Source organism: Pteropus alecto, unplaced genomic scaffold, assembly GCF_000325575.1.
Source record: "Pteropus alecto unplaced genomic scaffold, ASM32557v1 scaffold223, whole genome shotgun sequence".
NCBI lineage: Eukaryota > Metazoa > Chordata > Mammalia > Chiroptera > Pteropodidae > Pteropus > Pteropus alecto.
The window spans coordinates 2423367-2432061 of record NW_006434441.1 but is presented as its reverse complement, the minus strand read 5'-3'; the positions used below and the strand labels follow the sequence as shown (position 1 = coordinate 2432061).

Below are 8695 nucleotides of genomic sequence, written 5' to 3'. Positions count from 1 at the left end.
TTTCCATTGAAAATATCTGGCCCTGAAGATTCTTTTGGGGGGGAGCGTTTTAATTACAAATTTGATTTCTTTAACAGTCATAGAACCGAATAGATTATCTATCTGATCTCGGCCGAGTTTTGGTAGTTTGTGGTTTTGAGGAGTTGGCCTATTTCTTCTAAGTTGTCGACTTTATGAGAGCGAAGTTTTTTCTAGTATTTTCCTACTGTCTTTTTAATGGCTACAAAATTTGTTGTGGTATCTCCTGTTTTATTCCTGATATTGGTGATTTATGTTTTTTGTCTTTTCATCTCTGCCAATCTTGTTAAGGTAATTCATTTTACTGATCTTTTTTTTTTTTTTTTTTTGAGGAAACATCTTTCTGTTTCAATTACTTTTTCTACCATTTTTCAGTTTTCGATTTTATTGATTTCTGCTCTTTATTATTTCCTTTTGTATATTTGCTTTGAGTTTAATTTGCTCTTTCTTTAAAATTTCCTGAAATAGAAACTGAAGTAGTTATTTGAGCTATTTCTTCTTTATAATGACATAAATTTCCCTTTCAGCATTGCGTTAGCTGCATTTCATACATTTTAATACTTTTATTTTCATTTTCTTTTGCTCCACATATTTTTAAAATTTTATTTGAGACAGCCTCTTTGACTTAGGAATTATTAAGGAGTTTATTGTTTAGTTTGCAAGTGTTTGGAGATTTTCCTGCCGACCTTCGTTTTGATTTCTGGTCTAATTCCATAAGGTCAGACAGCACGCTCTGTACGATTTCAGTCCTCTCAAATCTGCTAAGGTTTACTTTGTAACCTAGGAGCTGGCCCGTCTCAGGGACTGTCCCATGAGCCCTTTAAAACAAGGTAGGGTCAGCTGTTGTTGGACGGAGCCTTACGGTGGTGGCGCTGTCGAGCGCTCTCTGTTTTCGCTGCTATTCCCTGTAGTTCTGAAAGTCCAAAGTGAGAGGGTGGAGCGGGAGCTTAAGCTCCCAGTCAGAGGTGTGGATATATCCAATTCTTCTTTCAGCATAGTTTTGGCTTCATACATTGTGAAACGCTATCGTTTGTTTCACAAGACGGCTCCGCCTTCTTGGCGGGTTAATCATTTTGTCGAGTAACTTCCCTCTTTGCCATTGGTTTACTCCGAATTCTGCTGGGCCTGAGGTTAACGTAGCTACTCGAGTTGAGTTTCCTTTCGAGTAACACTTGTGCGGTATATCGTTTTCTTTCTTTTGCTTTCAGGCTACACGTGTCATTGAATTTAAAGGGAGTGTCTTGTAAACAGCGTATAGTTGGATCATGTTTTTGAAACCGCTCTGCCAATCTCTACCTTTCAATTGGTGAATTAAGGCTATTTACATTTAAGGTAATTAATGATCTGTTAGGAATAAGTCTGACATTTTATCATTTGTTCCTTCTGTCTATTATTCTTCTATTTCCTTTTTATTGATTTCCTGTGGGTGGCAAACATTTTTTCAGAACTCTATTTTGATTTAATTGTGTTTTTCAGTATACCGTAGCTTCATATTCTTTTGTTAGTGAGCGTTATGGTCAAAGACTCTGTTGCTAGGTAACCTTTGGGAGTGGGGAAGAAGCTGGTGGGCCTGGAAGTCCTTATACCACTTGGCAGAGGCCGAGAAGACATAGGGCTCCACGGATGCTGTGGCTGCCCACTGCATCTCAGTTTGGACCAGGAGCCAGAACTGCCTGGGCTTTGCTGCTGCCGGTGGATTGAATTATCTGCAAGGGCCCCGGGTCACAGAGTGGGGGCTGGAGCTTCTCGCTGGGTCCCTGTTACGTTTTCCCTTGCCCAGACTTTGGCAGAGAGAGCAGAGTATTCTAGGGTTTGAGTGGGGTTTTTATTTGTTCGTTTGCAAGCTTCTCCTGTGCCCAGGTCAGGGTACACGGGAGACACAAAAACTCAGGAAACAACCAGTTGTTGTTGCTCAAGTCTCAAGGTTTCTTGCCAGTCTCCCTTCTTTTCCCCCACCTTTCAGATTTCTTTAATCACTGTCTGTTGGACAGTTTCCAGGGTGTGTAGTTTACAGAAACGGAGTAGGGAGAAGTGAGTGTACGGCCTCCCGTTCCAGAACCAGAAGCCAGGACAGTCTTTTTTTTTTTTTTTTTTAACGCTTCAGACATAGTTTCTTTCCTGGTTGATTTTCCGGAAAGCAGAAGAAAATACTATCAATGGTGCTTTCCATGATCCAAACCCCACCCTCATCCTCCTTGGAAGGGACCAACTGCGTTAGTCAATACTGCGGTTACCGTTCTTTGCGCCTGCTCTGCGTTCAGTCAATGGGATATCGGACTCCTTTTAAAACCTAAACAGGTTGTCACATCTTTCCTGGACCGAAAGTTCATGAGCAACGTAAATACTCGTCTGTAATACCGCAAAAGGGTTTCTTTGAGCTCTCACTGGTCCCTGCCCAGGGCCATGAATGAAGAGATTTTCCTTTGGCCCCGGGAGGCTGGCGACATCTACCTAGACATAGATGGCCATGGATTCTCTGGAGCGTTCTCATTTACAGATGCTTAGCTGTGCGAGTACAGACTTCTTACATCAGTGCTGAATCACTTGTTTTTCATCCTGGGCCCTTGAGGGACAATATGGGATGGGCCTTGTGCCCCGTGGCACACGGGAAAGTTCAGTATCAAAAGTTGCAGTTAATGTTTTAAATTTATCAGCAAAGACACAATAAGCAGAACACTGTGCCAAATGACAGAGCCCTGAGCCTCCTTAAAAAAAAAAAAATGCTATCTTCTGCAGCGTTTCCCTTACCTTGAATAACCAGAGTGGAGGGCGAAAAAATGGTCAATGTGTTCAATATCTTCTACCTGAAAGACACAGTTTAGAAAAAAGCAGACTGGGTTGAACATGATTTATGTCACTCCTTTTTTGGTGTCATATATTACCTCTTTTCAGGATTTTGAAAACTTCTATAAAATGAATGGATATTAAAGTATATAGCACAAATCGTGCACTTACGTGACTTTAGGCTTACATGAGTACAGTGATTCACATACTGTGGTAAATAATAGATACTCTTAAAATGGAATATTTATATCCTGAAGATGAAATTGAACGCTCACATGTGAAGCAACACATGTTCAAGTACATTTTATGGGTTTTTTTTTTTCTGAAATTGCTTTATCTCCACTGACTTTAATTTTTTTTTCAAAAGATACTGTTTTCTGGCACTCCATGAAAAGTTTATTGTTTTGAGTGCAAGGTTAAAAAGCAGCCAATAAATTAACATATTATATTTGACATGGGCACTGTTCACTCCAAATTTTCAAAAGACCCAGAGAAATCATGCACAGACAACCAACCAGCCGATTAAAACTATTTTGAAAGTTATTTTAAAATCTGTGTTGAAGCACATTTGATTCTTTTTTATTTGTGAAAGTGGGGCAATTTGAGTGATTTTAATTTACAACATGAATAGAAGACTCCCAGAATCAGCTATAACCTCAGCAGAAAACATAATTATATAACTTTGCTTAAAACCTCAGTTTCCTACAGACACGTGTGAAATGAGAACATATTCTAATCTCTTAAAATATCTACCTCTTCACTGAACAAGTGACAGAGGACAAAATGAGGATGTAATACACACATGGAAAAAAGTGGCAGCTCTTGCCTACCTTCGACAAACCTAACGTTAAAAGAGAAAATAACAATAATGAAGCTATCCTTTCACAAAGACAACCGCTTTTCCCCTTGTTTCTTTGAAGTGAACCTCCTTTTATTTTTTATTTTTGGAAACCTACAAACGAAGGCTTACTTGGAAACGAATGAATTTTGTGGTTTCCAGACTCAGAAGATAAACAAAGCAATTTCTCTTCCCTCCCCACCCCCACCGGGTAAATAGCCTGAGGCCACAGTCTGGGCTCCCTCTGCTCCCAGTCTGGGGTGGGGGGTTGGGAGTAGAGGAGGGGCTGGGAAGGCTAGTGAGGTGGGGTGGGGCAGGGGGTTGTTAACCACAGCACGCAGCCGGTAGAGAATGTCACATGCATGCCCGCACACACAAAACGTCCACAGTGGAACCAGGCAAGAAGATTGTTTAAAAAAAAAAAAAAAGAAGAGAAAGAAAGACAAAGTTCTGCTTCATCAGCTAAAAAACAGTGGTGTTCTTTGCTGGTTTGATGTCGGCTGGAAGCACTGGCTTGGAATTGCCCGCAGCGCTGCTGGGCCCCTGCCCACATGGCAGGCAGGCGGCTTTCTCTGCCAGCAACCGGCTTTTAATAACACAGGAGGCTGTCACTCCTAGGACTCCCCTGGGACTGCGTCCCAATCCCTATGCACTTCCTCCCCGAAAGCAGCTCAAAAGCAACTCACGGGGACCCTGTGCTGGCCTGCTTGGCCCAGGGTTTGGCGAGTGTTTGCAGGCATCCACCAGGTCCCTGGAGCTATCTGCTCCCTGCTCATCCCAGCGTGCATTCCAGCTTTTATGAAGGCTCGATGGTCAAACAGGATGGATTTTGAAATAAGGAGCTGGCTTTCGCAGAAGGATTAAGACATCTGGTCCCCAGCTCCCCACAGCAAACGTTAAGCAGTCATGCCAGGTCTGGATTTGGATAGGACTTCCCATCTCCAGTGTGATGAGTTTAGCATTTGGGGAGGTCCCCCGGCTTTGTCTTCTTCCTGCTTGGAATGGAATAGAGCACGTTCCATTTGCAAAGCGATTTCGGAAGTTTTCCAACTACAGTCTAATATAAAGTCTACACTACTGAGTGAGCTCTCGGGGTGGCCTCCACACCCGCAGCTCCACACTGCCACCCGCCCCGGGGCATCAGCTGCCCTGAAGTGTCACCCTCCTCCTAGGCCCTGCTGTAATGTATTCAGGTTGGGTGAGCACAGAGTCAGCACTGGGGACTGGAGGCATGTCTACCATCAGCAGGTGGACTCTGATGAACTCCAGCGTGAAAGAGAAGTTATTGTCATTGATAAAGAAGGTCTCACAATCGAGATTTCAGTCCCCAAATCTGCCCTGGCTTCCTGACTAGCTTTAGACAACTTGGTGTGTGTGTGTGTGTGTGTGTGTGTGACCCAATTTCCTCATGTGTGAAATGCATGGCAGGCTGTGGAATACTGTGTGTGTGTGTGTGTGTGTGTGTGTGTGAGACCCAGTTTCCTCACGTGTGAAATGCATGGGAGGCTGTGGAATATAGTGAGCAGTTCACGTGCTGTGACTCCTCATCCAGGCCTGTGCAGACATTACTAATCCTTCCGAGCACCTCTCCCAGGCCCAGAGGGGAAACACAGTCAGCCACAACCAATCGATCAGAGGTGGCACTGAGCAAAGACCTTTAATGGTTTCTAAGTTTTCTTCCAAACACAATAGTCTTTGAGTCTAAATCCACTACATTTGGATTCACTTTGAAGTTCTGGGGAAGAAATGGAAGGGACTGATGTTACAGGTGGTGTATTCATTCCAAGTTTGTGACTTTGGAAGAGAAAAGAGGAGAGGAAAAATGTAGGGAGGGAACATTTGGGCCTGGGGACAGTGTCAGCATGGAGAGCTGTGTCTCCTGGATCACTGCCCAGACCCACCCCAGAACAGCAGGGTGCTGGAGGGAAGCAGGATGTACTGACCAATCTGGGGAGAGCGTGCTGCAGGAGGCTCGCCAGCGTGACCAGAAAGGGTTTAGATGGAAACTGCAGAGGGAGGAAGGAAATAAGCCCAAACAAATCTATAAAACCAGGAAAAACGCAGCCAACATCAGAACCTCAGCTAGGGCGCTGGGCAGCAGAAGGGCTGGCTCCCGGTGACTCTGGCAAAAAGAGTGGGCTACGGAGATGTGCACGGAGTCGGCAGAAGAGTGCAGCCCCAGGCCGCAGGGACAGGCTGAGGCCAGCACAGGAGCAGGACTGTCAGTGCCTCTGCAGGGCATGGGGGCTGCCTTGCTGCTCCCGAGGTTGCTGGACTCAGCCCGGCTCCGGACTCTCAGGGCAGCAGAGGGGACGCTGTGGATGACAGCGTGGCCACCTTACCGCTTCCATGCAGGGGCACAGCACCTAGATTCCCATTCTATGAACACTGCACCATGGTCAAGGCTGTGCCGCAAGGGGACATCGAGTGGCAAAAAGGAAAGGGCCATATGTGGCAGAAGTGTCATCCCACAACCACAGTAAGTGAGCGGACTTATACTAGAATGGGGCATATGTCCATCTCAGAGAAAGAGAGGCAAACAGCCAGTCCAATTCTGCAGGCCCACCGGGCAGAGTGGAGAGGTGACACCAAGACTAGCCACCGGGTGTGGAAAGCCCGCCTGGTAGGCACGGTGGGGTCTGAGGGTGAAGACACGAACAGTCACCAGCAGCCCTCAGCACTACACTGAGTGGGGCATGGGAAGGGGTCGAGCACACATCCGTCTAGAGTCCAGCCAGGAAGTGCGGACCTGCAGGCAGGCACAGGGTGTCCACCGGCATGCTAGCGGGGCCGTCTTGCTGGAAGGAGCTGCATTTAAAGGTCTGGCTGCCCTTCATGGTGGAGTGGGGGCTGTGTCTGGGGGTGTCTGCGATGTCATTCATGCTCCGGAGGGCTCACAGGAGCTCTCCTCTTGGGGAAAGCAAACCTCCTGAATTAAGATGGGGCTCCTCCTTGTCTGGGTCTGGACCTTACTCCCAGGGCCAATCCCCGCTTCGTGGTCCTACACCGGGGTCACAGGGGTCTGCAGGCTGGGGCCCAGGGCTAGGCCGGGTGCTGCCACTAGTATCTCGCTTCCTCAAGAAGCAGCAGCAGAGCCAGGAGGAGACCTCAGTCCTGGTGATATTCACAGAGCTCTGGACCCAACTGCTTGGTGGTCAGCCCTCGGAGAACATTCTCTGAGTCAGTTGATAGATGCACTTCTGTGTTTTGGCCCGTTTGAGTTGGATTTTTATCACTCGTCACCACAAACAGATAGGTAACCATACTAATATTATTCCCAACGATGTGAAAGTGGCACTGAAATTCAACAAAGTCAAATGGAGCAAAATGCCCTGCACTATGTCCTGACAGTGTCAAGTGGCACGTTTAATTGCTGGGAACCTCAAATTACTTGAGGCAGTTGGAGAAGGTGGTTGTGCGTGTCCTGCAAGAGATAAGGTTGTGCAGGGGCCGGGATATCTGTCCACACCTACTTGATGGGTGTCACACCGGGTGTGTCCCGGTTTTTGTCCTCGGAACAGCACGTTGCCTGCCTCAGGGACTGCATCTTCTGGGAAGGATCAGGACTCTGAGTCTAAGGAACTCAGGATCACACTCAGACCCTCGGAGAGATCCTCCCAGCTGCTAGTGCGCATCCTGGGCCAGGAGACGGGCAGAGACCCCCTCTTCTGGGGGTTCCAAGGAGAGGCCTTGACTCTGCACGGGGTTTGGGTGTGGTACCTTCTTTCTTTTTTTCTCCTTAAGATGGGAACCATCAACAGACTCAGGGTTTGGAAGGAGGGGTTCAACATCTTCCTCAGGCACATTCTATCTTTCTTGGAAAATGAACACTAGGTTTATTTCTGCACTCTTCCACCCTGCCACTCTGTGATGCCCTGGAGCAGGTGCAAAATTCGTCCAGGAGTTGCTTCATCAGAGTTCAATAAGATCTAAATGATTTTTCAGTGGACTAGTGCTGTAATAGCTGGGTTCAGAAGAAGGTGACCCAGTGACACAGACCAGATCTGACCCTGGAGTGGAGGGTGGGTCTCCGAGCAGGAGCCGATTCTTTGTCAGTGAGGAGGGTGTTGGAAGTGGGCATGAGTGGACATGTCACCCGGTCTGCTGAGAGGGAAGGCTATGAGCTGAGCTGCTTGTAGCCACCTCTAGGGGAGGGTCCCACTGGCAGCCCGAAAGAGGCAGACAGAGGGGTAAGGTGACTGAGACCTACTGACTTCGTTGAATTGGCCAGTCCGACTGTTCAGGCGTTGACCAATAAAAGCCTTTTTTAGCCACTCTGAGTTAGCTTCTTCCCCAGATGTCCTGACCTCTTATTCCTGGGCAGAAGCACTGCCCGCCCCCACATCATCAGGCCGCCTGCAAGGAGGCGGCGTCGGCGGTGGGAGTTAAGCAAACAGGAAGGTAACATTTGTATAGTGAGACCATTTTCTCTGTGTTTGAAACCAGAGATTTAAAACAGGCCTCTGGGGGCATTTCCTGGTCTGAGCTTCTGAGCGATGCACCATGTGCTTACTGCTCATTTAAATGCACGTCTGCTCCTTAGAGTAAAAACCCCAGGGATGGTGGGTGCCAGTGAGGCCTCGGGGAGAGAATCCGGGTGGCTTTCACACCAGCATGGAAAGAGGGTCATTCAAGAAGTGGTATTTGGACAACAGGCATGCAGCCATTTGAGAAAAAAATGGTGACTCCATACTTTAATCATATATCTTAACAAAATCTCCATAAGCCAAGTATTTAATGTAAAAAAAAACAAAAACAAAAACATAAAAGCAAAAGAAAATAACCATTACTTTTTCACTTCAGAGGGAAGAGTGCCTTTATTAGCATAAACACAAAGCACAAAACCAAAAGGGAAAAACAGTGGTTGAAAATGACCACCAAAGAACCAAGTTTTCTCTATGTGGCCAAACCCACCATAAACAAATTCAAAATGCAAATGTCACACTGAGAAAAACTGTTTTAATTAATATTGCAAAGTACAAATATCTCTAATATGTAAAGGCTCCTAGAAATCAATTAAAGACCAATAGTCAAATGGAACACTGAGACGCGGTG

At 46.5% G+C, this 8695-nt stretch overlaps 1 long non-coding RNA gene across 4 annotated transcripts in view; it reads right to left on the bottom strand.

Annotated features, from left to right (window-relative positions):
* Nucleotides 1-295: 295 nt before the first annotated feature.
* The window catches only part of LOC107195494, a 24204-nt gene continuing 15804 nt past the window's right edge, over nt 296-8695 (bottom strand). For 3 of the 4 annotated variants that reach the window (XR_003045595.1, XR_003045593.1, XR_001516666.2), the window contains 2 exons: nt 4327-4635; nt 296-2822 (listed from right to left, as the gene is read on the bottom strand). This is a non-coding gene — a long non-coding RNA (uncharacterized LOC107195494). The remainder of the gene's footprint in view (nt 2823-4326; nt 4636-8695) is intronic. The other variant, XR_003045594.1, reaches the window with a different exon arrangement.